Source organism: Cupressus sempervirens, chromosome 2 (assembly GCF_028749045.1).
Source record: "Cupressus sempervirens isolate cs-2001-9-10 chromosome 2, ASM2874904v1, whole genome shotgun sequence".
Taxonomy (NCBI): domain Eukaryota; kingdom Viridiplantae; phylum Streptophyta; class Pinopsida; order Cupressales; family Cupressaceae; genus Cupressus; species Cupressus sempervirens.
Genome location: NC_143119.1, coordinates 223,866,850 through 223,888,958, shown reverse-complemented (window position 1 = coordinate 223,888,958; position 22,109 = coordinate 223,866,850). Strand labels below are relative to the sequence as shown.

General features: G+C 32.2%; 1 pseudogene; it reads right to left on the bottom strand.

Annotated features, from left to right (window-relative positions):
• Window positions 1-18,015: 18,015 nt before the first annotated feature.
• On the bottom strand, window positions 18,016-21,145 carry LOC149571861 (protein CTR9 homolog pseudogene; annotated as a pseudogene).
• Between the last annotated feature and the right edge of the window lie 964 nt (window positions 21,146-22,109).

The window sequence follows — 22,109 nt, the reverse complement described above, 5'->3', positions numbered from 1 at the left end:
AACTTGCACTACTAACTCGACTCCAAATAATCATTCGAATTTTATGAATTTTAATAGTTAACTAAGCATGTACAAGAATTTTACTCAACATCTGAGGGCAACTTTTTCTAACTCGGCAAAACTAATAAAAACTTGAAATTCTATCTTTGCACCTCTAATCATGTTGATCTCTTCTTTTTAGTACTTGTTTTTTTAGGAACTGATGTGTGATAAATATTTGTAAATTAGTCCCTCATGCCTTCTCTTTGCTTAGTTTGATGAAGTGTGACCACTTGACCTTTTAGGTGAAGTGATCCCTTTTGATGGGTTGCTCTCATCTTTCTTCTTCCATGTCTTATTAATTTCTCCTCTAATGTGTTCAACATCTACCTTGTCTTTACCTTTTTTTATCTTTGAGTTGGGTGCCTTTCACCTTGTTGGGCAATTTTGCTGGTATGACCAGTCTTCAAACAACTAAAACATGTGGTTTGGCTCAACCCTCTACTGTAGTTTCCTCTAAAATATGTTCTTATGCAATTTTTAGGAATGTGTCATATTCCTCACAATAATGACAGCTATACCTGGTGTTGTAGTCCCAATTGTAGTGATGTCCATGGTTATTTCCCCTTGTTGGCTAATTAGGTGTCCACATAGGCTTTGATCTGCACTCAAAGCTCTATGTCCATACTTCTTGCAATTGTAGTAGTGACCTTCAAATTTTGATGTTCTAACGATCCTAGTCCTATGGTTATGTGCTTGATGTCCTTGCTTGTTGCACTTATGATAATGACTCACATTCTTAGGTTTATCATGCTGATGGGCATTCTTGCTCTTGCATGCACTAAAGGTATGTCCTTTTTTACCAAAAAAATGACAAGTAGGTTTAGTGTTCTTACCTTTGTTACTCCTTTCTTCTGCAATCTTGGATGACTCTCCTTGTTCAATGTTAATGTATCCTAGTCTTGAAATATCATTGCTAGCCATTGGTGATTTCACTAGCTACTTAAAGTACTTAATGGCCTCATTAGGTTTGTTAAAGCTCTCTGCAATCTCCTTCTCTCTTTTTAGGTTATTTTTCAGTTGTTTAGTTTGTATCTTCAATGTAGAGATCTCAATATCCTTGATATTCAGTTCATGGTGTGCATTCATCATCTAACTTAGGGTGTCTAGATGCATGTTTGAAATTCTCAAAAATTCAATTGACTTTTCTTCTAGTCTATTGGAAAGATTTCTCTTGTCTTCTTCTAGCATAGCCTTATCTTCAATGGCTCTTTTCTTCTATTCAGTCACCTCACAGAGCATCATGGCTTGTGATTCTTGTTCAAGCTTGAGTGTTCTAATTTCTTTTGCTTAAGCTCTATTCTTCTCCATTAGGTCTACTATTGCTGCATCAAACTCTTTAGAATCTCCATTTGTAAATAGTTTTGAGGTGTCAATCTCCTTGTATTGTGTATCATTCTCAACTATAGCAATCTCTCTTCTTCTCTTTAAGGATTTTTTCAGTTTTGCCCTGGCTTCTTCCAAAGCATGTAAAGCAAGTTGTATGTCAATTTCCTAATTCTCTATAAACTTCCCATATTTGTAGACTTCCATTTCTAGATCTTTTCTCCATGATGTAAGGCTCCTTCTTGTGAGAACTGAGCTCTAATACCAATTTTTGGAATTTACAAGTGGGAAGATTTACTTATGAGAGCAAAGGTAGTGAATCAAAAGTAACTAAATTTAACCTTTTCAAAACCTTTTAACTGATATCATTCACATGCATCTAATTAAACTAATAAACATGAAAGTAAAGACATGCATGAAAATAGATAAAACAAAATTTTGGTAACCCAAAAACCCTCCAAAGTGAGAAGGTAAAACAGGGGTGGGGATGACACCCACAAAGTATCACTGTAGCAATATGTAACTATTCAAGGTTACAAAGTTTGACCACATCCAATGGTCTAGCTTATGAAAGGCCTATCCTATTAAAGACTTTACACCCTATTAAAAGTGACTTGGTTAAAGGATTTACGAACACTCACTTGGAATGTTACCTTGTTAAAGGATTTAGCACCTTGTCTAAAGGCTTACAACATGGCTATTAAACCAACCTATCATCATAGGATTTTCATTTCTAATACAATTGCTAGAGAGTATTAGAAATTCTTGACTTGATGACTTGCAATCCTTAATTGTTGATTTTAGATCCTTGTTCTGCTCTATCTACTTTGATCCTTACTTGATCTGATATGTCTCTCTTGGCAACTCTGATACTCTATTCTCAATCAACTAAATTCTACAATGTTGTTCTACTCTTTCTAAGTCTTTACACCCTTTTGTACTTCACTATAATTCACCCATACACTTCTCACACACAAATGCATAATGAGGTTTCATCCTCCTTTTAAAGGCTTCAAAGACTTAAGGTTAGGTATGAATCTACGATCAATATTTACTCTTCATTTCTCGCTCAATTCTTGCGCTTTTCCTATTGGTTGCATGCCTTCTCCATTTTTCTTATTGGTTGCATGTTGATTACATAGGTAATTAAAATATTTGATCTTATCTTCAAAATCCTTCAAGATTCATCCTATGTTGGTTCCAAAATAGTTTACATATGAGTTTTTGAAGATACAAACTCATATGATGATTCTATGTTACTTAGCACTCACTAGTTGCTGATGCTCGGCACATATAGGAATTCTATTTCACTCGATTCCTATAGTAATTCTATTTCACTCAGCATCTATACTCTACTTGGCACCTATAGTGACTCAACATCACTTATCACTCAGTACTTGAACTTTTCTTGGCACCTAAAGTTCACTCAGCACCTATTGAATTCTCTAGCTTGGCACACATTGTAGCTTGACTTCTATATTATACTTGGCATCATCTCAAGAATTTGTTAAGTGTGTTGACACTGAATTTTCAAAACCAATCTGAGACCAACAATTTTATTAAAATAGATGTTAGATTTCTATATTTAACTAGCCTAGATTAATTAGTTGATAAGCTATCTTTATTTGCAAGACCTCTAGATGGATTCCAATTTCTCACTCCAAAAAAAAAAAAATTGGTGACAGTAAAAGATTATCAATTCATGTTTTAAAAGTTGACCACCATATACAAAAAACTAAGATTTTTAAGTCTATTTAGCTAATAAAACTATTTCTTATGGGAACTCTTATGGGAAAATGCCAAATCATATTTGTGGTAGAAAAAATTGGTTAAAGAACTTGTTGTTATAGCATTTTTCATAGTTAGAAACTATTTTGTGTAGTTTAAATAGCAAAGAATAGAACTATTGGAAATCCAAATTAGGCTCATAGATCACAGGTCCATTTCATTAATTTATAGAGATAATAGGTCAAATATATAAACTGATATGTTGGCAACAAACTAAGAGTGCAGAGGACAAATTAACCACTATTGTTGACACATGTAAGGAAGAATCTTTAACATATGCAAAAATATCATAAATGTGGTTAAGTTGGTTTTTTTACTATAGTTTGGCTATAAAAAACTATACACATAGATAACAAATCTTTCAACACTCCTCCTTAATTTTGACCACTAAGCTCTATATGTGGGAGAAATTATTAAAAATTCAAATAGGATGGGTCATGGCATTAAGCCTTCTTAAGTAACCATTTAAAATATAAACATTTGGTTCATATTTATGAAATGTGTTCCTCTTCTCATTATGCTTTAGATTTTTAACTGTTTCACCCATAATCATTTTGGATTTCCCCCAACTAATGCAATTGATTTTTATTTGTTTTTTTACTCAAGCAACTTTTTTTGGCTTACTACAAACCCTTCAACAAACTTTTAGGTTTTTCACCTAAATAAATGGTTTTGGCTTACCACAAAACCTTTAAACTTTGCACAAACATTTTTCCATTGATGGGGAAACAACCTCTAAAAATTTGCATGCATAATAATTATTGAATCTATATGAAAAATAATCCATCTACCGAGACACAAAAATAACCACCATTGTGCTTGCCAATTCTATAGGAATATTTTTCAAATACATGGTTCATCAATAAGTCAAACCAAAACATTTTAAGGTGTTAGGTACTACCGATAATGCACTCCTTGAAAAAACCAAGTATTAATTGTTGTCACAAAAGTTTGCACCCTTGTATGAAGTTTTTTACCTAAGGACAATCTTGTGAAACATGGAAATAACCTCCAAGGTGTGGGACTTGAACTGTGAGGTTAAGTCTCAGGAAAAGGTTGGCTTCCTTTGCTATCAAGATGCACCTAACTACTCTTGGAGAGGGAAAGGAAGAAGGAATGCATGAAAGTAAATCTACCTACTCTAACCTAAGGGGTGATGCACCAAAATAGAGTGTTCAAACTAATCTCGCCCATACATGCACTTTTGAACCATCATGACACCAAAAGATATACACATTTAGACTTGTTTTAATCTAAAAATCATATGCATATCAGAAAACCCAAATAAATGACACAAGGAAGATGAGATTCACTTATATATCATTCATAGGTCAAAGAGATACAATCATGCAAAATTATAGATATCCATAATACATTAATAAGAGGAAAATAGATCTTACAGAGTCATCAATGGCTGAAGGAGATAAGGTAGGATGTCATTAGGTCCAAAGGCAAAGAGATTTATAATGAACTTGTAGAGCAATATCAAATAAATAGAGAAAAGTTGACCCTAAGAAAGATTACAAAATTTGCCTTTATATTTTAGGCATAACTAAAATATTTTTCAAGTAAAAGTTACTCCAAAACCACTACCATTAAGTGCTTAGAGAACAATCAAGATGATCCAAACAATAGATTTGATTTGGTACACTTGCAGAGGCATAAAAATCATGAAACCCCAACTTGGAAGAAACCTTTAAGTGGAAAAAAGTGGCACCAATCAATGCTAGAACCCTCAAAATGGACAATTAGGTGGTGGAAACTGTGCCTTTGCATTGTTTCTAGTATAGTAATAACTATGGAGTGGTTGAAATCAATTGAAAAGACTGGATCATGCAAGAAACACTATCATTCCTTGTTTCTAGCTTATGAAATTAGCAAGGTTAGCAGGTTAATCCAGTCAAGCAACCAGGGTCCTCTACATGGACCAACCATATTATTTCTTTTTGTCACATTGTGGAATCTTCACACATTTGACTGCATCATTAACTAACTATGTTGCCCCTTTAAAACTTGACCATGACAACTTACAATATTGTCTATTTTAACTGCAATGTCAACCTAACTAGGCCTATCAAATTGGGCCCATTGGGACACATGGAAAATCCTCACTATGTCACTATATCTAAAGATTGATCATTTTCCCATAGAGACATAACAAGAGATGTTGATCTTCCACCATTTAATAGCCCTAAAGGTACACCCAACCTTTCAATGCACCAACCAATAGAAACATGGTCTTTTGCCAACCTGTCTGACACTGACCCACCACACTACAAAGGAAAGGACCCATCTACTATGTGGTAAGTGCTTACTATGTCACATGAAATAACTAGATTGCAAATCTGCAAGGTGACATAGCAACAACCATAGATGATCCTTGATTTGACAGTGAGTAAAATGTACTAAAAGAACTGGCCCACACCTTGCACAGTCATTGCCTTAGCCAATGAGAAACCAACAAACTACCTAGCTTCTCTAACATACCAACATACTCTAACAATTGCCTAGCTACTCTGACAGGAGAGGGTCCATCAAAATTCATGCTTCAAGCTCTTGCTATGTTGAATGAAATAACTACCTTGCAACTCTGTAAAGCAACATACTGAAGATTGTAGATCATGAAAAGATCTAATGATGGGGAAGTTGAGGGCCCGTAGAAATATTAAAGTGCGCAATCACTTAGGAATTAAATTATAACCTAAGTTTTTAGTATAAATTATTTATTTGGCCCATTTTATTTGAATTTTAGAATATGTGAATGTTATTATGTTTGAATTCAAATATAGCAATTTTGGCAGGAAGGCAAAAATGACCAATATTAATCATTCTTCGACTTTGTGATTACACGTTGTTTGGAATTTTCCATTTTTCTAAGATCTACCCAAATAATATCAATTTCTTAAGGGATATCATTTCCATAATTTTCTTTTACATGACTACAATAGCACAAAGAGTTGGCACCCACAACTAGAAAAATATTGTAATAGATGTTAGCATACCATCACACCTCATATTCAGACTTTTTTGTAACTAAGGAAATCAGTGCTAAATCTCATAATTAACCTATAATATTGGAGACACATTTCACACAATTTATTATCATACAAAGCTTATATACCTTATTTAGCATATAGGTACATGAGTGGAGAAAAAATCTTATGGACTATAGTTGTCACCTCCAAATTCTCCTTTGACTACTAGTACCTGATAGACATCACAATCTTCAATAATCTGAGGCATTTTTCTTAGCCTTAATTCTATTGTTCAATCAAAAATCCAAATGGTGACAACTTTGTGGTCAGTTGATAAACACAGCAAAAAATAATACAGAGATGAATATAACACAAAACGTTCATTTAGACACTAATCTTTTCCTTGCTACAAAAGTCTTCTTTTGCCCAAAATAAATTTTTGCTCACTCCTGAATTGTAGCTTGCAAGCATAAATATTCATACCCAAAAACAAATGTATTCATAGCCCAAAAAAATCTAAAAGCTCTAATACCATGTTGGAAACCCAAATTGGGCTCATATATCAAAGGCTCATTTCATTCATTTATAGAGATAACATGTCATATACATAAACTCATTTATGTTGGCAACAAACTAAAAGTGTAGAGAATAGATCAACTACTGTTGTTGACACATGTGGGAGAATCTTTAGCATATACAAAAGTATCAAAAATGTGGATGAGTTGTGTTGTTGATTGTAGTTTCGATATAACAAGCTATACGCGTGGATAACAAATCTTTCAACAAGAACTTGCCCAACCTCACTATAAGAAATGATGCTTTTTGTAGTTGAGAGAAACTATTATTGACTCATCATCGCCTTCAGCTAACTACCTCTATAAATAGAAATGTGTTGTTTGTACAAGTTTTGGCCATTAGAGACGATGATTTCATCTTACTTAGACAAAATTAACTCTATTCCATTATTTTGTTTAGGTTTTATTTTATTCATAGTTGAGGGCAAATTTTTGGATGCTAATGTTTTGATTCTACATTATTGTTGCAGAAACTACATAATTTCAAGAACTATCTAGATTTACCTTAACTTACAGTTAAATCATTTTGTTTAAATTTTGCGAGCCTGTTTAAATTCTATTTGATCAAATGAGTTCATATTAATGTCATTGTAGAAGACATAGAAGATATGGAATGTGCATTGAATTAAATGTTATTCTTTTAATTTTAATGATTATTATTATAATTTTTTAAACACTAATTTTAAATTTAATGTCTATAAATATATAGTTTTAGATTTAAAAGGATTTATTTATGTATTTTGAATTAATATCATACAATTTGTGAATAATTATTAAATATATACTTGTAGCGCTTTAAAAAATCTATATATAATAAATATGTAGAGGGGGAGGGAGAGAGGTGGTGGTATGAGAGTGGGAGGGATGGAGGGATAAAGAGAGTTTGTATATAAAAAATATGTATGTAGTTGTTTTATGTTTATTTTGTTAGAATTTTTTTTATAAAAATATTAATAGAATTTTTTATTTTTTATTTTTCAAAATAATTTTTGAAGTCTATTAATTACCAAATAATTAGCAAAAAAATGATTTTAATTTTAATAGAGTGATTAAAATATAAATTATCAAATAATTTTCTATTTTTTAATATTAAACATTGTATATAAATTATAAGGGATTGGTTTAATTGAAGCATAAAAGTAAATTTCAATTAAATATTTTCTCATAAACTATTCAATCGAAAAATAAAGAATAGATTGATTTTAAAATATTTAAAATAACACTTATACTTACAAATCTATAAGTAATTATATATATACATATACATACATACATATCTATGTAAGTAAGTATTTGTAGATGTACAATGAGTACCTAAAATGCAATATAAATCTGTGTAAATAGAGGAATACAAAGATTTATAAATGTGTTCATAAGAATATATAGCAAAAACATGAACATAAGAGACCATCTTATGTAAGATAAATAATTTCAATGTTGATAATTACTTTTAATTTAGTGCAATGTAACATTTTACAATTTAATAAAAATTTTAATTTATATGAAAAATAGTGTTAGAGGATGAGAAACCCAAGTTCAAAATAAAAATAGGAGAAGGAGAAGGGTAATGATGAGGAGAAAGAGGAGAACGGGAAGGGAAAGAAGGGGAGGAAAAATAGAGGAAGAATTAGAAGAAGAGTGAGGAGGAGGAGGAGGAGGAGGAGAGGGGGATGGAGAGGGAGAGGGACACCAAGAAGAAAAGGAGGATCAGTAGAAGGGGAAACAAAAGACTAAGTGCAAAGAGAGTGAGAAAAAAAGGATGTAGAATGTAAAAAAAAGAGGATATATCTTCCTATTAGCTAATCATTACACCTCTTTTAGGTGCAATTGCTAGTATAAGATAATATCTAGAGAGAATTACTTGGGATTTCAAGATTTGCACATATAGAAATGATGTGAAAGTAAGTTAGGGTAGTGGAACCAATTCTTGCATCGATATTGACATGGGGATCTAAAAATTTATAAACTTAAAAAAAAACATAAATACTACGCATACAAAAAAATTGTGATTTACATGGGGAAATCTCTTTCAAGTGAAAAAAAAAAAATACACTCCAAAACTCGCCCAATATATTATTTACAAATCAACAATAAAATATAATATATGTGTGGAGAATTTTTTATCATAGTAGAATTACCAACCATACATCTGAAGGTAATTCAACATCTTCAAGACTCTTGCACAAAACCTCCACCTTGTACACCAAATATATAGGAGATACAATGTATGAAATTGTAAAAATGTATCACAAAACCATAAGCTAAAATTTTCCTAGAAATAAAAAATAAAATTATCTCCAATTCAAGATTCCTTATCATGTGTAAAATTTAAAAAAAAAACATGTGTCATTCTATTTTTCAACTTAGTTACTTTTTCAACATATTTTTGTGTTTCCAATTTCAAGAAACCCAACTTTTAGAGACAATAACTTTGATCTCGGTGACCAATTAATAAATTTTTTAAAGCACCAAAAATATCATGAAGGACTCTATTCAAGGCTATAAACTTATACGCTAATAACAACAACTTTTGGTCCTATTTGGAGCATCTAAGACCTTAAAAATTTACTTCAAAACTTTTGAAACAAATTGTCAAAAGTAAAAGCTTAATATATTGAAATGTAGACATGGCATGCTTATCTTTCCAATTTGGGCCAATCCATGCTCAAATGTAGACTTACTAACAATAGTAGACTTATATAAGTGCAAGTTTGAGAAACCATTCTCCTAAAATACTCCCACTCATTGAACAACTTACAAAGCAAAGGAAGTATCTATAATATAATTCAATCATTAGGGGCCACAAGGTTTGTAGATTCTAAATACCATATAAAATTTTATATCCTTACATATTTAGTTGAATAATCTAAAACATTCGCCAAAATATCTCCCTTAATCAAATTCTTTTATCCATCCTTGATAATATCTCTAACAAAGTGATACCTAAATTTATTATGCATGGTCCTAGCATGAAATGCCATGTTCTAGCTAGGAAAATCACACTCTGACTATATCAATAGATTTTTATGTAACCTTTTTATATTGCAATACTTAAACATGGTATCTTAATCTAAAATTATTATTTTTAATAATGAGTAGCTAACATAAATTCAACTGCTAGTGGATCTTCTATTATCAATATCAAATTTGTGTGTCATAAATCTTCTAAATATACTTTGGCAAGTCGTTCTACTTTTGGCTTCCATCTTTGATGGGGATATTGGATAAAATAATGTAGATAACTTTGTTCCAAATATAAAAGGAACACACAATGGTATATTATTTCATATGTTAGATCTTTGTAAAAATAAATTCATAAACTTACTATATCCTAAGCATAGTTTTTTGTTTACTTTGCATCTTCTAATTTTCATATGGTAATATTGTGTTTATTTGGACCAACATTTTTATTTTCTATTTTAGCAATAAGGTTAAGCTTTCATTTTAGAATAACAATATATTTTTAATTTTAGCAAAAAGTTGAAGCTTTGGTTTTAAAATAACATCTTTCACTTTACCAATGAATAACATATCATCATCATGTAATGCAATGTACAAGAAATGTTCACCTTTAAATTTACATTAAATATAGTGATCTTATTTAGAAATATTTAAGTCCAAAAATCAACACATACATATCAAATTTTTGGTCCACATCATACAACTCTACACATCTTAGTTCATAAATATTTCTTCAAATTATGAAGTAAATTACTTTTACATTTTTATGGTGCTCTATTTGTTATTAAGAAGTAAATTGCACACATAACTAAGAGGGGGGTGAATAAGTTGTAACCAAATATAATTAAAACCAATATTATAGCTCTGATCTCCAACAATTAAAATAATGATGCACAACAATAAGAAACCATGCACCATAACACAATGATTTTTTGAGTAGGGAAAACCTTGATCAGAGGGTAAACCCCAATGGGGATGGTACCCACAAGATAATGTACTAATATATAAATGTGACTATGTTAGGATTTAAAGAAAATGAATTTAGTACAATGGTATCTATTATAGGAAAAATCCATGTTAGGAGACCTTGAACCTTTGCTAGAATATTCCAACCTTGTTAAAGGTTGATAGGAAAAAAAATAGACCCACTTCCTAAATGCTCCAACAAATGTGAAATATAAATCTTAAGGATAAAATATCCAAAATCATGAAGTGACTAATCTATAACTTACTTGCCAAAATAGTTCCTTTGAAACTCACCCCAACCATCTAACATTACCACTATTTTTCTTTGATCATTTAACACAAAATTTTGCATCCACATAAACTGATCATACTCAACCAAGGAAAACATTTTTCCTTTATACTCAAGTACAAATAATTAATTAGATTGGCTTGTTAGAGCTTCCCCAATGTAAATTTAATTACATAATGTTTGATACAATTGATTACTTGTGTATTGTCTTTGATGTTACACAAATTTCATATCATTATTAGTCAGTATATGTTGAGCTCATTCGGGCAGTAAAGACAATTTTTTCTGTCTACCAAGCATTCTTGTTATTGCCTAGTTTAGAAGCTAGTTTCTACCGAGTTCACTCAGGTATCAAAGGAAAGTGTGCAAAAGGTGAGTGTTACCTGATCTCACTTAGTTAATGAAGGAAAGTTGGATGGAACCAGTGCTAATCAAGCTCACTCAGTTGCCAAAGGATTTTCATGAGTTTGCAATGTTAACCGAGCTTCTGTTGGTTAACAAAGGAAATCATTTTTGAGTTAGTTTCTACCGAGCTAGGTTGACTAATGAAGGATTTTATTATTTTGGCATATTAAGCTTAATTGATTTATCTATTAATTCCATCTGACTAAAGTGATGAATAGTAATTATTCTAAGATATACTTGAGCTGACTAGATAAAGTGGAAGATATAAGTATAAGGTCAAGTTGTGATTTCAAAGTGTGAGTGAATGTGAAAGTGTGAAGATGTTATTGAAGATTTAATGATGAGAAGAGGAAGTGAATTTAAATGATAAGAAGAATATCCTTGAGGAGGAAAAAAGCTATATTCAATCAAGAAGGATTAAGTACAAGCTAGAATAGAGATCTATAATAAGAAATTTAGTTGCATTCAAATTAGGTCATCTCATTGTTACTCTCTAACCATTGTAGAAGTGATCTAAATCTCCTAAAAAAGTTGGCGTAATAGCTATTTCCAAATCCTCTAACAAGGTGGTAGTTATATTGAATTGTCTCAAGACCTCTAACAAGGCCACTCCTAATAGGGTGATTAAATCCTCTAACAAGATCACACCTAATAGTTTGTTTTGTAACCTTTAATAGGGTTGGCTCCTAACAGCTTTCACTTCAAAAGAGTGAAAACAATAACTAGTTACAATTGGTGGTTTTCCCAAATTGGGTTTCCATTTTAAATCCTAGTGTCAAACGTGTTCATACTATTTTCTTTTATGTGTTTGCAACTAAGTTAAAGTAATGGTAATCACAATTAACATCTAAAGTTTATATGTGTGTTTATCGAGCTTCAATAGTATTTAGTTTTTAGATTTCATTTTTGTACAGACATCTAAGGGATTTGGGATTTATTTTAGTAGTAACTGATTCACCCCTCCCCTCTTAGTTACTCTTAGATTTCCAACACATAATTCCATGCTAAGGCATACACAACTTCATAAGCATCATTTAAAATTATTACAATATGGTTATGACAAATTACATTAGAGGTATTACATCTTGAAATGATAAATAATACGCTTCCTCAACACATTCAACTACCTGTAAAATATACAACATGTGAAACATCATCAACCTTTCTAGATTGATCAAAATGCTTCGCACTCTCAAACATAGGCACACAAATAAGCCTTCTATCATATCTCAATCTTGTTGACATTAATTTATGCTCTCTAATAAGATACAAAAAAATATTGTCAACCATCTTTGTCATTAATCCATGTAAATTGGTATGCTACTAGTATTTTCCAAACAAATTATAACTCATCCAAATCATAACATAAAACTAGGTGAACATAGAAATGATTTCTACACTAATTATTATACACAAAGATAATTTCACATAACATATCCTATCACATACCAACTTTTTTGTAGTGATATACAACCTACAATATATAACGTATGTGTTTTCCATGAACATACAAACATATGTTGTCATCAATGAAAAAAATGGTCATCAATACAACATCAAACTGATATATCCAAGTGGAAACAAAGATCTTAATTCCTAATAGTTGTCTCATATAAACATGACTTTCTAAATCACCATGACAAGAAAAAACATCCACATCCATTTCTCATTATTTAATCACAAGCAATAATAATAAAGAAAAAATAATTGAATCTCACTATAATAAACACCCTGATACTGATAGTATCCTTTCACATAACCTTGCTTTAAAATTACCAATAGCTCCATACAAACCAATAACATTCTTAGACACCTATTTACCCCTTCAAATTTGTTTGCTTAAAATCCCATGTATTTATTTTTCAAATATGTTATTTCTTCATTGATAGAAATTCTTAAGGATTCTATAGTATTCATACCTAATGCCTCTCCTACAAACCAATTTTAATTAATGTTATAATTCAAAGAAAAAATACATCTTTCTATTAAAATATATAGTTCATTAATATAAATGAGAAGGGGGGGGTGGGTGGGGTGAATCAATTATCCAACTATTATCATGATTATCAACCTTAATAAAACTTAACCATGTGAAAAATATAATTGGAAACTATAACAAGATACTCACGCACAATAACACCATATATGTTAACTAGGGAAACCCTTGATTAGAGGGAAAACCCTAGTGGAGATGGTACCCACAAGATGATGTACTAATATAAATATTCCTTATTAGAAAATGGATCCTATTTAGAGTCTATAACAACATTCAGTATGTATCAGTCCATGTTAGGAGACTTTGAATCCCTATTAAGAGATTCCAACCCTATTAGGAGCTATTCTAACCTTGTCAAGAGTTTTAGAAGGAAGATGGACCCATTATCCAAATAGCTTCAAGGGAAAGACCAATAAACCCACTGGCCAAATGATCTCTATATTATTCTTTGTAAAATAATAGAACTGTTTAGTGTTGCTCCTTCCTCTTACTCTGTCATGTCAACCAGACCTCTACTCCTTCTTATCTTGTTACCAGATCACAAACCTCATACCCAAAAATCCCTTGGATTGCTTACTCACATTGACCAAACACTCTGCTCCTTTTCATACTTCCTTGAACACTTCAAAATCATACTTTACAATAAAGGAAAATACTTTCCATTATAACCTATCTTCAAGATAATTCCTTGAGTCAACCTTGAGGCTTTCCCAATTAATTATAATAAGATAATTATTTCTTTTGTAATAATGTAATAAACATTTTTTCATAGCAAGAAAAAAGACAATCTATATAAGATTTTTCAACACTCATTAAATAGATAACTGAAATCCCTTTTCACATGACATTAATTGATTAAACAATTAACTAAAATAACCATAACCATATCAAAGATCATCTGAAAATAACTAGTTTAATGATTAATTGAAAATAACTTTATTCATTATCCAGTGAAATAACTATATGAATGATTAACTAAAATAACTAAGTTATCGATTAACTGCTTACAAGTAAGTAAATACTTACCAAGGAAAGAAGAAAAGAAACATGCAAGTATCTTCTGGAGAGTCTTTAGCTAGTTGTGCAAGCCTCAACTTTTGGTAAGAGGAGAAGCATTGACATAGGCTTAACCTCCCAACCTTGGACCATACTTATCCCCACACAATCTATTGAATCAAAAAGGCCCTCCCTACCTCAAGATCAAGCTTGGGATGTTCTTAGTCCAGCCACCTGAGCATCTTGGTGTTTAGAATGTCCACACAGTTATGAAATGGACACATCTACATAACTAGCACCACAGATATTGAGTGATCAATAGATGGAAAACACGCCTTTAAACTACCTCAGCCAAAGATTTTTGATGGATTCAAAAACTGAATCACCACTGCTTGACTTGACAATAGGTTACATTTATAGGGATGAGCATGAGCTAATAAATATGGTTATATAATTTGTTTAATCATATCTAATTTCATTTTTTGTGTTCTTGCAGATATCATTCTCACCTCTTCACCTTTACATGGCTATACAGTCAGTGAATCCTAGGTGTTTGGATTCTTATAGAAATTGGCTCTATTCTTTTAATTTATGGAAAATGGTTACTTCCAGCATTTCACATTCTATGATTAAAGACTTGCAAAAAATAAATTCTTTATATTATAACTTCCATTGGCTAAATAATTTATGATTTCATGACTTGGTAATTTACTATGAATTATAGTAAAAATTTCCTATGATTAGTCAAGTAAAAAATAAGTATAACCACTAATGGATTTAACCCTAAATGGAGACCAAAATTTGCGACCAAGTTTTTAAAATGGTTTGGTTGGTCACGTTATAAAGCAAAAATTTTTTTTTTTTTAATAACTAGCCCGTGTTGGTCGCAATTACGACAAATTACTTTGGTCAGAATTGTGACCAACACGGAAGCATAAAACAAAAAAAAAGGCAAAAATGTAATTCACATTTCATTTGTGCTACGAGTATGCGAGTATGCATCAACAGTTGCACGAAAAGGGCATAAGGGCACGTCTACGTCAACATTTGTGCAAAAAGAGCACAAGGGCATAGGTGCATTAAACTTTGTTGCAACTTATTGCTATGTATTGATCATTCATGTTATGGGCGTTTTTGCTCTTGTTTTTGACTTCCCATTTAGCAAAGGTGTTTAAAATTTCTGCCGACTACTCTTTGCTGTGGAAATGCCTCTGCTAGCTAGCTTGTTTCTCCCTTTTAAAACCTGCTACATTCTTAATGTGGCTTCTCTTTGTTGGCACCTTGAAATCTCCCACAATGGCCACAGCTTTCTATCACTTGCGTGAATTTCTTCATTGGCCTACTCTCTGTCTTTAATCTATGTGTGAGATGAGAACCTCTTCAATAAGCTTCCTCTCTATTTGTTGTATGGGTGGCTTTCACTGCATTTTTCTTGTATTCAGCTACTCGTCTGCTCCTTTAATCATCTTTGAGTGTAGCTAGGTGCACTTAGCAATTGAGGCATTTTCTAAGGACATAAAATTAAGACCCCACTAAACACCCATGGTTTGTGTTATTAACATGGACTTGGAAAAAATAAAATTCCATCAACGCACTCGGACTCCTAAATTTATGAAAAAGGAATTGAGGAGCATATATGTTGTGTTTTTTCAACCCTAAATGGATCATTTTCACCATTCAATATTTTTGAATATGAAAACTTCAAATACAAAGAGCCTCTCCTTAGGGTTTGAACATAATCACTGATTCTTTTACTGAGCCTTCATGCGATTTCCTGGAATTTTTTTTGGATGATTTTGCCTCTATTTTTTAGAGCTTTTCACCATATTCTCCATAATTTTTATATGAAGGTAACTATGTTTGAGTAATGAGAATATGGTATCTTGTTGCTTTTAGACCTTTATAATAACAAACCCCTTATCATCTTCCTGTAGCATTTCATTTTTATGTTTGGAGTAGAATCTGTGGCTTTTCCTACTAAAAATTTGGGCATTCTTCACCATTTTAAAGGTATATAGTGGGTTATTTCCTCCATAGAAAAAGTTATGTTTTTCCTTTCTATTCTCTGCATATAGTTCTTCCATCTTCATTGTAGGAGTTGGAAGAAAATCATGGGGTTCTAAAAATCTGTTATTATTGTTGAACCCAACTTTTTTTCCTATAGAAGATTTCAATTTGTAACTCACATGCAAGTATCTCAAATGTTAGAAATCAAGTTTCATTTTCTTAGAGACTTCTCACTAGATATTTTTGTTGGCATTTCATGAGTATAGCTATTTGGGTCTGGTTACTATCATGTATGTATGCAAGTGTTTGAAAACTCATACACTTTTTTCTTTTTAGTTATGCATGTAATATCTCCAATATGTGGTTCTATTTTACTTCTTCTCCTATGTTTTAGACCCCCTTCTTGCAGGATTACGCTTTAAAACAAGACTCTAACTTATCTCTGTGAGTGACAAAAAAAAAATGAAATCTACATGAACAAAATTTCTTTCATTCTTGCTATGATCATGCACATAGAAGCTTAAACCCCTTCTAATCTTGCCTTATTTCTGTTGTATAAAACCTGAATGTATATATGTTGCTTAATTGTTAGAATTAAATCTTCGGTTGAAGCTCTAACTCATACATTTTATTAAAAATCTTTTGTCTTGCTGATTCAAAACTTTGGATTCATAGAATTTTTATTGTGAAACTAATTAGATGGAAGCAATTGAAAACTTTTGAAGAATATGAATATGTTTACATTTTTATTCTGCAATGCATTTGGTGATTCTCGTGGATCACCATGAAAAGTGCTGGTATGAAAATTGTAATTTGTAATTTATTTTTTCAGTATTATTCTATTATGGTATGATTAATATTGCTACAATTGATGAATTAGATAAAAGTCTTCTAGGTTCAAACTGTATGTACTAATTTGATCAAAGTTTAGTTTCTATTTATATCTACCGATTTATCACATCAAGAAGAAGTGCTTGAAAAAATAGATTATGGTCTTCTTCCTTTGAAATGGATGTCATTTGAATTGACACTGAGTTTCTTATCAAACACAATTGGCTACTTTGCATAATTCACACTAATAGAAACAGCAACACCGCTACTTGTTACTCTGATAGGAAGATAAAGCATATACATTGAAGTACATAGAAAATGATATAAAAAAAGGACAAGTATAGGCTTCCATAAAAAAAAAAATAGAAAAAATGTAAAGATGCCCTACAGATGATTTGTTTGAGGCTTTTTGAATATATCTCATTTAATTACGTCAAACAGATTTGGAGGGGACAAAGCATATTTGATTGACTAAACTTTGAGGTATCTTATCCATCGTCATTGTATGGATCATCTTATCTTGGAATCTGTTAGGTTAAACCTCAAGAAAATAGATAATCTATTTTCAATTGTGTGTTCTTCTAATCTAGAATCTGATAGGAAGATAAAGCATATACATTGAAGAACACAGAAAATGTTCTAGAATAAGGACAAGAATAGGTTGCCCATATAAAACAATAAATGGAAAAAAAGAAAAGATTCCATACAGATGATTCAATTGATTTTTTTGACTTGGAAAAATTTCAAATAGATTTGGAAGGGACAAGGCATATTTGATTGACTAAATGTTTAGGTAGCTTATCCATCATCACTTTATGCATCATCTTCTCTTGGAATCTGTTTAGTTAATCCTTAGGAAGCCTAGACATCATCATCAAAAGTATTGTCTTCTCTTGGACTCCATTTTTGTAAGGGTTCTTCATCTTTAGAATCAGTGTATGCATGTCTCCTTTGTGATTTTTCTGAAACTGGAGAATTTGTCTCACCATCATCAGAGTCTTCTAGACCTGCAGCTGCAAGAAGATCTTGGGCATTTTCTGTATCAGCTTCTGCCTTATCACTCATATAATTTGCCTCATTTTCCATGGGAATATCAAGTTCCTCCATATTAGAATCATAAGCCTTGTGATCCTTATCCTTCTTCTTTTTCTTCTTTTCCTTCTTTCTTTTCTTTTCAGACTGACCAGCCTCATCATCATCATCATCCCTGTCCTTATGCTTACTCTTCCATAATTCTTTCACATGTTCAAATTGCTCCTCTTGTTGCATCACCCGCCACAATTCTTCTTCTTGCTTTCTCCTTTCCATCATAATCCTTCGTTCTTCCTCAGCTTTTCATTTTGCCTCATCAGCCAGGACAAGTTGGCATGCTACTTCTAGCTTTTGACGGCTTTGTTGTTCTTCGCATTCTGCTACTTCTCTATGAACTTTGGCAGCATCAAGCAAGTTTTTATAGTAGTCCACATGCAACTCTATCTTCTTCTCATCAAAGCCATGTGTATGAAGGCTTGGCACTACTGACAGTTGTTTAAACACACGGAGCGCATTCTTTAATTCAGACACTGCTTGATGAACCTCATCAACAGTATGTTTTTGCTTTTGAAGTGTTGAAGTTGAAAACTTCTGCATGGCAACACCAACATCAAAGCGTAACATGTAATTTGAGGGTGCCAAATGTACTGCTCTTAATAATGTTCTTTTACATCTTGCCACTATTCTGCTTCATAATGTGATCAAGCTAAATATAATAAAATTTGGGTGTCAATGCCAAAATAGAATTTCCTCAAACAATTTTGATACATTTTCACTGCAAGCCCAAACTGTCCTTGTGCAAAGTAAACATGTGCTAGATTTACCCACACATCAGGAATCTAAACAAAGATGTTTCCTGCTGCAACTTCTTGAACCTATGTGAAAATTTCCTTTGCAATATAAAAATGACCCCTTTCGGCTAGCACAATGCCTGCCCCATTTGCAGCATAGACATTTCTAGGTCTCTGAGCCAACACTTTACAATACAGTTCCCTAGCCTTATCAAGATGTATTCCCTCCGCATCTGGATCCTTCTTCTCATTGCATGAAGCTGCAAAATAATTCCAATTTCCAAGAGAATTAATGTCAACATAAGCATCCTTACCATCTGATACATTCTGTGCAGCTTTAATTGTTTCTTTTGCTTTAAGCCAGTCATCTATTTTTAGTTCCAGGTTGCCAAGTATGGTAATCACATTTACTAAGGTTTTATCCACCTTAAGTGCCTCCCCAATCAATTCTAGGCTTAGTTGGATCTTATTTTGAGCCTTGGCCATGGCTGCAAGTCATAGATATGCATCCACATAATCAGGAAACTTGAACAATATTAGCCTGTACAAAAGATTTGCTTTTTCAGTGTCATGTAGCTGTTCAAATAGCCTGGCAAGATTAAATAGTATGGTCTAATGATTTGAGAGAAAGAGTTGAGAGACAGATGGAGAGAGAGATAATACAAGTGATAGAAAGACTCCTAGATAATATTCTTGAGGACAATATGTATTATAGTCCTTACCATGTTTTCCTTTGATCTACCAAAAGGATAGTGGTGTCCTGCAAATGGCATGGCTCTTTCTACCACTTGTATTATCTCTCTCTCCATCTGTCTGTCCATTCTTTCTCTTAGATCATCTAACCAACATTCCCAAATCAAATCTTGACCCTATTTAGTGGATTCACAACATAAAATTCAAATGCTTCTCCTATCAAATATGTAGATTTCACAATAGCTAAGAAACATAATTGTAGGCATCATGGTCACATTTTTTTGGAAACGTAATTGGGTTGTGTACCCAAGCAATGCAAAGAAACTTCCACACCTTCGATTCCAAGTCTAATTCATCTGTAAGAATGATCGCTTGCCAACAGTTGCTAAAGACATCTATAGCTCATGAATACAAGGTCCTCCAACAAATGTATTCAACAATTGTTGGCAAGCGATCATTCCTAGCTCATGAATACAAGGTGTAGGTCATGAATACAAGGTCCTCCCACAAATATATTTAATAGATATTAGCAAGTGATCATTCCTAGCTACTTTTTTTTTATAAGGTTTGTCTCAATCCCAATAGGTTGTAGTTTCATTTTCTAGATGCACTTCATCGCTTGGGTATACAACTCAATTACATTGATTCCAAAAAAATGTGACCATGATGCTTACAATTATATTTCTTAGTTGTTGTGTCCTAAGATCTCTTATGACCCTTTACGATGTTTACAATCCCTAAGAATAAATCTTAGAGCTCTTAAAATGTCGTAAAAGGTCATAAGAGACTCCTAGGAGGGGCCATGATGAGCTTCCACCTTCACGTGGTTGGCCCTGTTAAGTAGAGAATGCTATAGTTTTCACAAAACAAAGAGAAGCTCAATAATTTAAGGTCTTAGTCCATAGACAAATTAAATTAGACTTATTATCCAAAACACATAAAAAACATGCACATAAACATGGTAGGCACTAAATAGAGATAGTTGGAAGAGAATTTTAAAAAAAAGATTAAGGATTATGTTATTTTAAGAAATATTTAAATAACAATTATAAATTGAGTTAAATCAATAAGTATTCATCTCTACCTTTTCCAATATAAATTTAAATATTTAATTTTAAAAAATAAATTGTTGACTCTAAACCAACAAAAGAGTAAGTTTGAAGAACAATATTAGTTTTACAAATTTTAAAAGCAATACTGATTAAGTGACACTAGAATAAGTAACATATGTACAAGATGTCATAACCAACATTTGTATAAGTAACATTTATTTGCATAGGTGACATTTTCATAACCTCATCAGTAGTACGTTTTTGCTTTTGAAGTGTTGAAGTTGAAAAGTTCTGAATGGCAACACCAACATCAAAGCGTAACATGTAATTTGAGGGTGCCAAATAGTAGAAGCGGCCAGCAATTTCATAATCACCTTTGCTATGATAAGACCGTGCAAGATTATAATATGAATGAGATTTCATGAGAGGGTGGTCTGACGAAACAAGAGCTATCTCAATCAACTGTTCATTTGGATCTCCACATTGCTAATCACTTGGATCAATGCTTTTCTCTTTCTTCACAAAATAGGTTTGGTCCTAGAGTTCAGCAAGTCAAGAAAGTGAACCATTTAGGTTAGTGTCTCCCCTCCCAAATGATTTCCTCAAAATCAATATAGATGAGTTTTGAAAGAGTAATCCACGTCCAACAGGAATGGGTGGTACTAGTAGTGGAACTTTAAGCCCTGTTTAGTTTTTCTTTTCTACTTCCTTAAGTACTCATTCTAAAAATTAGATGGAAGCTTGGGTTGTTCTCTATACTCTTGAGAAAGCCTGTGTATCGGTCTGGAAAATGATTTTTTCAAGATGGACTATGATTCTTGTCACCCTTTTGAATAGTGGAAATGTTCTAGATTGCTCTTGGAGGCTAGCCCTGGTGGCTATGCTGACGTACAATTTAATATGTTTGAGAATGAATATGAACCTTTTTGTTAATATGATTCTAGATGTTAAGTATTTAGCTATAGATGCACCCTTATGTGTGATCTTTTTTCTTAAATCAATATAGAAAGGTGTGGCCCCTCAGGCCACAATTTACATGAAAATGAAAAAATGTAAAATAAACATAGATATGAGGTAAGAAAAATAATAAACAATGGAATAATAACAAAAGCAATAGCCATTGCTAAAGACTAACCTTCTCATACTTTGTCACTTGCATAAGCTCAAAAAAAGAGATGATATAAGCCCTAGAAAAGACATAGCTGTTGAACCTAGGAATTCTCATAAAAATTTTCAATGTGGAAATCATTTCTAATCATGCATTTGAAAAATAAGTCTCGCCATAGATTTTTCTTAAAATCACAGTAAATGAATTTAAGGCCCCAGTGACATTTGTTGTTGTTCAAAAGCGGCACCATACTAGACTATTTGCAAACAACCATGCAGA